This window comes from Stylophora pistillata, chromosome 10, assembly GCF_964205215.1.
Source record: "Stylophora pistillata chromosome 10, jaStyPist1.2, whole genome shotgun sequence".
Lineage (NCBI taxonomy): Eukaryota > Metazoa > Cnidaria > Anthozoa > Scleractinia > Pocilloporidae > Stylophora > Stylophora pistillata.
The window spans coordinates 8,600,084-8,609,462 of NC_142528.1; positions in this window are offsets into that span (position 1 = coordinate 8,600,084).

Consider the following 9,379-nt stretch of genomic DNA (forward strand, 5'->3'; position numbering starts at 1 on the left):
TTAATTTCATACAGTCTGTTATATTTATTGTACGATTTTAGGCGGTTAACTAACGGCTTAATTTCATACAGTCTGTTATCTTTATTGGGAGATTTTAGGCCGTTAACTAACGGCTTAATTGCGTTGAGTCTGTTATGTATATTGTACGATTTTAGGCCTTTAACTAACGGCTTAATTTCATTCTGTCTGTTATCTTTAGAAGACATGCTGTACCTTTTTACAATCTTTTCATCTTTGCTTCCCAGTAAATGTAAACAACTAGCTATCAATCTTTTCATCTTTACAATCTTTTCATCTTTGCTTCCCAGTAAATGTAAACAACTAGCTATCGATAGTAAAGCAATTTAAGGCACTGCTGCTGTTTATTCCACATTGGCATGACCCTAGTTATGCCTGTCAGAGGACACTTAAAAATTAATCCCAGTTTAACCCTTAACAAAAAAATTTAATCATGAGTGCAAGTGTCAAGTGTTAAAAACAGTGAAAGTTGCATTTCATACTTGTGCCCAGTAGCATTAACAGGAAATGGTAGAGCAACCAACCACATTTAATTCAAATTCTGTAAGCCTTCAAAAGAAACCCTCTATTAAAGTTCTTTATTAGTCAATTACTTTAAACCAGCAGCTGTGTCATTCTCCAACATAGATTCAGGAAAGCAGTGAAGAATTCTTCTGCCCACTCAGTATATATATCTTATTAACCAAGCGTGAGGGCCGTACTGGGAGAATATTGGCCTGAGGTCTTGACAGTACGGACCTCACTGCGCTCGGTCCGTACAAAAAAGACCGAGGGCCGATATTCTACCAGTATGGTCCTGAGCAAGCTTGGTTAATAAGAGATTTATTACACGACTGAAGTTCAAAGGGACACTAGTGTGGTATCATTTGGGACCATTCTGGACAGTGCCCGGTCCAATACTGAGAGAATATTGACCGGCAATAGAGCATTTTGATTGGTTGATTTTAGTTATTGGCCCTCTTGACTTCCCGAGTCGTGTATTAAGGCTTGGTATTGTACTTAAAGTGCACCTATACCCAAACAATTTTTTTCGCTTAATGAAGGAAGCTTATTTTGAGTATTTCTGCGAAAAAATTTTTTTATTTGCTCAAATCTTCAATTTTCTATGCCCAGTCAAAATACGGAAAATTGGCCGCCATCTTGCCCCACGACCGAGTTTAAAGAGGAATGGCTCTAGTGGGTAATGTGACGTCAAATCGAGAACACGAAAGTCTGCATTTCACAAATTTTCACTTGTTTGGGAAGGTTGTAGTCGATAATTGTCCGAAAATATGCCGACTAAGTGTGTTGTAGAAGGATGTAGCAACGTGCGAAATTTGCAAGAGGGTATCGCGCTTCATACATTCTTCATACAACACACCTAGTCGGCATATTTCGGACAATATCGACGACAATCTTCCCAAACAAGTGAAAATGTGTGAGATGCAGACTTTCGTGTTCTCGATTTGACGTCACATTACCCGCTAGAGCCATTCTTCTTTAAACTCGGTCGTGGGGCAAGATGGCGGCCAATTTTCCGTATTTTGACTGGGCATAGAAAATTAAAGATTTGAGCAAATTAAAAAATTTTTGCACAGAAATACTCCAAAAAATAAGCTTATTTCGTTAAGTGAAAAAAAAGTTTGGGTCTAGGTGCACTTTAATGCTTAGAACAATAAAGGAAAATACCAGAATAAAGACTCGAGAACTGGTTATTTACATGCATTCCACCAGGGTACTGGCATTTAAAGATTATTCTTTACTCTCCAAATCTAAAATATTTCAAGTCTATGTTGCAGCTGAACTGTCATGCTTGATGTCATATATCATAGTTTCCTTATTATATCCCTTTATTAAGTGAGCTGTCCACTCAATGCTTGTTCTAGTTGTGAGGATGGAAGTGCATGAACACAATTCTTACACCTCAGGAAAAGCTCTATGTTTGTAATTTGGTACCATTCATTAATCTGACCGTTTGTTAATAGGTCGATATTTATTTATTAAGTTATTAAATTAATTTGAGCAAATCAAAATCAATTTTAAACAGTGATAACAAATTTTGACTGAAAACAGCCCATGGACATACAAGTGCCAATATTTCCATGCTAGCCAAATATCGCTGTTCATTTCAAGTTCCACTTTTGTAGGTATTTGATGTGAAAACTGATTGTTATAGACTCAAACACTTTGAACTGTGTCTCAATCATGTTTAAGAAGAGGAGACTTTCACATTGCCTTTATCATCAGTCTCTCTATTTTGTCCCTGACCTTTCACAGAGACTACCATGGATTTCAGATTTGCTCATGCAGCAAGAGCAACATATACCAAATAGAATGCACTGCAGTGGCCAAAGGTCTTCAAGTAAACTTGGTTAAGATCTAGAATTAAGATTATAATCAGCCATGAGTGAAATAACCACTTTCTTTGAGGAAAATCAATTTTTTTTAGTTTAATTTTTTATTCAATTCACTGATACCTTACTTCAAGAGTAATGCTACTTAAAAAGCAATAATAATACACCTTGTATAGATGTACAAATTAATTGAATAAAAAATACAATTACCTGCATGTAACAGTTCGGCCAAATACAATATTAATTCCCACAGAGATGCTACTGTACAGTTACTAACATTTTACCACCTGACAAATATTCTACAAAACTGAAGCTAAGTACAGAACAAGTTCATCATGTAGTGTTAACATGTAATCCATTATATAGCCATGCCAAATGTCTTAGTTCATTTTAGATAACACAGTCACCTTAAGCTCAGTTCAAACCTTGGTTACTTGTGGTACCCTATCAGAAATTAACCTAGACTTCACTTTCATGTTACGCTGCTTGCAGCCCTTATTGCATGATCATCTTCCTATTCTTATCTGAATTAAGTATTTTTTGTTCTGTTTTCAGTGTTACTATGTGACAAACAAATTAAGAGATTGCTCAATTCTTTTAGATCAGAAATTAATTGCACAACATGCTACTCACCATGAAAATAAACAAGGGCTTTGCATTGAGTGTCCTAAGTCAAGAATTGGAAGCCCCTTACAAACCTTCATGTCTAAGACAATTTTGATATTGTGTTAGTTGCTTATTTATCGCACGAGACTGACTCTCATACTTAGTGTGGGATGCCTGTGAAAAAAACTGGAGATTACTTGAGATTAATGCAAGGATCAGAAGTGAGTTGAGAAAATTTCAGGGCTCTTTAAGGTATTTGTCAATAGCAGGCTGCTGGGGATAATAATTACTTTTTATACCAATTTTGTTGACTGCCTGAGCTCTCCTCATGTACCAAACCTGGTTGCTAGGTTTGTACCTGCATTTTACTGCCAAGTACAAAGGTGAGTCAGGATTCATGTGCATTGGTCTGTGGCTCTTAAATACTTTATAGATCTCAACAGGAAATTTGTGAGATTCTACACTTCTGACTGGTGCCATGGGCTGATTTTCCAGTCTTGCATAGGAGACAAGCATTTCTCACCCAGTGGTTGGATCTGTCCCAAGGGAAATGTCACCCCATTTCATTTCTCGACTTTCAAGTTGTGTATGAGGACCAAAGAGGAAACAGAGATGCCACCACAGTTCTCTTTGTAAGAGAACAGGGTCAAGGAAAGCTTCATGTACCTTGACAAATTTGCCGCATTCCTCCTCCCAAGGGTAAGTCTGTTGATAATTTTTTCTCAGTCACAAAGCATTGTCATTTCTCGCTTGTGGGTCTTGTAGGGACAACTGCCGAATCCTCTCTGCCCATTCCTGGGGCTCCGTAGATGAAACAATCACATCTCTCCCACCTATTACCTTCTGGAGAGCTGCCGCTATGCCGGACTGACCAGAAACGAGGACGGGGACGCCAGCAGAAATTGCTTCGAGTGCAATGAGACCAAACCCTTCTACACGGAAGGGTAAGGCAACCAAGTCCGCCTGTCAGAGCATTTCCTTCAATTCTTCTCGGCTGCAAAAACCACGGATTGTTAATTGGTCCCGATCGATTTCCACCTTGTTGACGAACCATTTTTCAGTTGCTCTCTGTTGACCTGCCGGAGCGCCAACACATGTCAACTTAAACTTCTCTCCTAAAGATGCTACAGCTTGAGCAATGATATTTAAACCTTTAACGTAACGATCCCCTCGTCTCAACCGCCCAATGACAAAGATTTTAAATTCCCAGAAATCCGCCGTTGAGTCGCTTTCGTCAGTAGAAAATGATCGGGTGGGATTGTGCACAGGTTGACAGAAACTTTGAAATATACCAGGAGTGAGAGACTCTACACGGATGCCGTGAAGGGACGATTTATACTTATGTTGTAGTTTACGACCCACCCCTACAACTCGGTCGGCAGCTTTACAAAGAGATATTTCATTTTTGTGCTTTTTCTCACCGTCTTCGATTGTATCTTGTCCCGTGGTTTCCTTCTTTTTGTACTTTCCGAGGTCTTCACACCAAACGTGGACCATTTGGATCAATTTCGTACTCTTACCGGGGGAATATATATAATGACATAATATGTTACTATCACGGTCTGTTTATTGTGAGATTTTAAGCCACTATCCCGGTCGGTATGATAATTTCGTAAATTAAATAATAAATAATATTTTTTTTAATATATATAATAAAAAAAAATTAAATAACTATATTCTTATTGTACGATTTTAAGCCGTTAGTTAACGGCTTAAAATCTACCATTATATAAACTACTTGTTGAACGAAATTAAGCCGTTAGTTAACGGCCTAAAATCGTACAATAAACATAACAGACTGAACGGAATTAAGCCATTAGTTACCGGCCTAAAATCGTACAATAAACATAACAGACTGAACGAAATTAAGCCGTTAGTTAACGGCCTAAAATCGTACAATAAACATAACAGACTGTAGGAAATTAAGCCGTTAGTTAACGGCCTAAAATCGTACAATAAACATAACAGACTGAACGAAATTAAGCCGTTAGTTAACGGCCTAAAATCGTACAATAAATATAACAGACTGAACGAAATTAAGCCGTTAGTTAACGGCCTAAAATCGTACAATAAACATAACAGACTGAACGAAATGAAGCCGTTAGTTAACGGCCTAAAATCGTACAATAAACATAACAGACTGAACGAAATGAAGCCGTTAGTTAACGGCCTAAAATCGTACAATAAACATAACAGACTGTAGAAAATTAAGCCGTTAGTTAACGGCCTAAAATCGTACAATAAACATAACAGACTGAATGAAATTAAGCCGTTAGTTAACGGCCTAAAATCGTACAATAAAGATAACAGACTGAACGAAATTAAGCCGTTAGTTAACGGCCTAAAATCGTACAATAAACATTACAGACTGAACGAAATTATTTAAGCCGTTAGTTAACGGCCTAAAATCGTACAATAAACATAACAGACTGAACGAAATTAAGCCGTTAGTTAACGGCCTAAAATCGTACAATAAACATAACAGACTGAACGAAATTAAGCCGTTAGTTAACGGCCTAAAATCGTACAATAAACATAACAGACTGAACGAAATTAAGCCGTTAGTTAACGGCCTAAAATCGTGCAATAAATATTACAGACTGAACGAAATTAAGCCGTTAGTTAACGGCCTAAAATTGTACAATAAAGATAACAGACTGAATGAAATTAAGCCGTTAGTTAACGGCCTAAAATCGTACAATAAAGATAACAGACTGAACGAAATTAAGCCGTTAGTTAAAGGCCTAAAATCGTACAATAAACATAACAGACTGAACGAAATTAAGCCGTTAGTTAACGGCCTAAAATCGTAGAATAAATATGACAGATTTAATGAAATTAAGCTGTTAGTTAACGGCCTAAAATCGTACAATAAATATGACAGATTGAATGAAATGAAGCCGTCTTTGGTTGCGAAACTCGCGGATTTTACAATGTTTCACATATTATGATGAATCCTGGTAAGGGGCCGACCATTTAACTCTTTGGGGGGGGGGGGGGAATTTGAAAAACAATTTCCTGCAAGCGCTGGTTGGAAGAAAAAAAAATTGCATGCAGCCCAAATGTAACAGTAAAAATGTAACAAAAAAGATGCCGATAAAAAGATCCTGCTCAGCAGATTGCTAGAAAAAAAAATTGTTGATTACCACAAATCACCGACCCCCTGAAAAGTTACATGATCGGCCCCTAACTGTAGTTTAATCTACACGAAACTAAAAGCCGCTACTCTATGCTTAGTTAGGCGCTGGAATGTACCACCTTATGTCAATCAAGGCGGCATTTCAGGTTCTAGGATGTCGGGGTCATTTTCCAGCATTGGGTTTTAGGACTTGGGGTCGTATTCTAGTAATAACAACGACTGAAGGGCATCACGCCTTCACGGCATAAAATATCTATAGCGGCGTGTCCAATTTTTATTGAGGCTTGAAAAGTGACGGGGTATGCGAAAACTTTTGTGGGCATTCTATTTGGAAACACAGGGTATTTTCGTAACGACACGACAAGTCGTAAGTTCATGGGTAGAGACTGGTACTTCGCATCATGTATTTAATTTATTACAACTCGAATTCGAATTTCTTGTTCCGATTTCTTTTAGCGGTCGTCGGTTTTTCCTTTTTGACCCCTTTTAATGGTGAAAATGTAGCACTTTTGTCAGGTTTGCATGGGTTTTCGGTTTTGCTGCTTTTTCCGTCAGTTTTCCGGTTTTGGAGGTTTTTTCCTCCGGTTTTGAGGTTTCCCAGAGGCCCCAGTGCCCCCCTCCTTACCCAACCTCATCAAATTTTCAACTAATGAGGGTCTTACTTGGTGTCTTTTTGACCTGAGAGCCAAAAAAACGCAGACACTGGCGAATATTGACTTAAGTTTATGAGATTAATGGAATGAAAAAAAGCCGTTAGACGACTATGAAATGTCATCACTCAATTAAAGAAAATAGCAAAGGGACAACGCGTCAATTCCGCTCCGCTTTGCATGTAATATTGCAAAAACGATTGCGTGTGTTTCATCGGGGTTTCCAAACACGGGAAAACCCCGATGAAACACGAAGCACACTACGATTTTTTTGAAATTGCTTCTCAATCGTGCATCATTAGCCAAGATTTTGGCAGCGTAAGCGGAATTGTTGTTTTTCAGTAATTATTGGCCTTTGTTGTCAAATATTTTAGCAGTGTCACAAGTCCCTGGGGAACGTCACCGGGTATGACATTTTAGCAAGCCCTAGGGTTTGATACTTCATCAAAGTACAGTGGAAAACCTTCTGTCCATTGTTTCATCGGGGATTCTAAACGCACAGATGTGGCCAAATTGGCGTATCGTGATTGGTTTGTAACTTGATGAATTATTAATGATTTGAGAAACTGCTGTCACACATTTCCGTAAATAAATATCCACGAAAATCGCCCTAATAAAGCTTCAGCGTGCGCTATTTTACGCTTGAAATTGATTTCTGAAGTGGGTTTTCGGTGGTCCTGTCGATGGTTTTAGGTCATTTCTACTTTTATTACTTACGTAGCGTCGTTCAGTCTGTTATTTTTATTGTACGATTTTAGGCCGTTAACTAACGGCTTAATCTCGTTGAGTCTGTAATGTTTATTGTACGATTTTAGGCCGTTAACTAACGGCTTAATTTCCTACAGTCTGTTATGTTTATTGTACGATTTTAGGCCGTTAACTAACGGCTTAATTTCGTTCAGTCTGTTATGTTTATTGTACGATTTTAGGCCGTTAACTAACGGCTTAATTTCATTCAGTCTGTTATGTTTATTGTACGATTTTAGGCCGTTAACTAACGGCTTAATTTCCTACAGTCTGTTATGTTTATTGTACGATTTTAGGCCGTTAACTAACTGCTTCATTTCGTTCAGTCTGTTATGTTTATTGTACGATTTTAGGCCGTTAACTAACGGCTTAATTTCGTTCAGTCTGTTATGTTTATTGTACGATTTTAGGCCGTTAACTAACGGCTTAATTTCGTTCAGTCTGTTATATTTATTGTACGATTTTAGGCCGTTAACTAACGGCTTAATTTCGTTCAGTCTGTTATGTTTATTGTACGATTTTAGGCCGTTAACTAACGGCTTAAATAATTTCGTTCAGTCTGTAATGTTTATTGTACGATTTTAGGCCGTTAACTAACGGCTTAATTTCATTCAGTCTGTTATGTTTATTGTACGATTTTAGGCCGTTCACTAACGGCTTAATTTCGTTCAGTCTGTTATGTTTATTGTACGATTTTAGGCCGTTAACTAACGGCTTAATTTCATTCAGTCTGTTATGTTTATTGTACGATTTTAGGCCGTTAACTAACGGCTTAATTTCCTACAGTCTGTTATGTTTATTGTACGATTTTAGGCCGTTAACTAACGGCTTAATTTCGTTCAGTCTGTTATGTTTATTGTACGATTTTAGGCCGTTAACTAACGGCTTAATTTCGTTCAGTCTGTTATGTTTATTGTACGATTTTAGGCCGTTAACTAACGGCTTAATTTCGTTCAGTCTGTTATGTTTATTGTACGATTTTAGGCCGTTAACTAACGGCTTAATTTCCTACAGTCTGTTATGTTTATTGTACGATTTTAGGCCGTTAACTAACGGCTTAATTTCGTTCAGTCTGTTATGTTTATTGTACGATTTTAGGCCGTTAACTAACGGCTTAATTTCGTTCAGTCTGTTATGTTTATTGTACGATTTTAGGCCGTTAACTAACGGCTTAATTTCCTTCAGTCTGTTGTGTTTATTGTACGATTTTAGGCCGTTAACTAACGGCTTACTTTCGTTCAGTCTGTAATGTTTATTGTACGATTTTAGGCCGTTAACTAACGGCTTAATTTCGTTCAGTCTGTTATGTTTATTGTACGATTTTAGGCCGTTAACTAACGGCTTAATTTCGTTCAGTCTGTTATGTTTATTGTACGATTTTAGGCCGTTAACTAACGGCTTAATTTCGTTCAGTCTGTTATATTTATTGTACGATTTTAGGCCGTTAACTAACGGCTTAATTTCCTTCAGTCTGTTTATTGGGAGATTTGAAGCCTTTAGTTAACGGCTTAAAATCGTACAATATACAGACTGAGTTAGTGGCCTAAAATCTCTCAATAAACAGACCGAGATAGTCGCTTAATAAGCCGTTATCTGATCGCCCCACCGCGAGTTCACGGTTGAAAGTGGATAAGCCACATTTAGCGGACAGCCACTCGTCTACAGGAAACACCACATTGATACAATCCGTATCTGACCGTTGCTGTAGCTCATCGTGAACGTGTGATGTTGTTGTAAAGCTCATTGTAAACAATCGAATTGTATTTCCTTAAACCGATAATGTTCTTTTGTGGGGAATCAAACCTTACGATACTGTTAAGCGCGACTGAATATATTCTCATAGAAGTCTGCGTAAATGTAAAATGTAAAAATCAAATTTCCCTCCG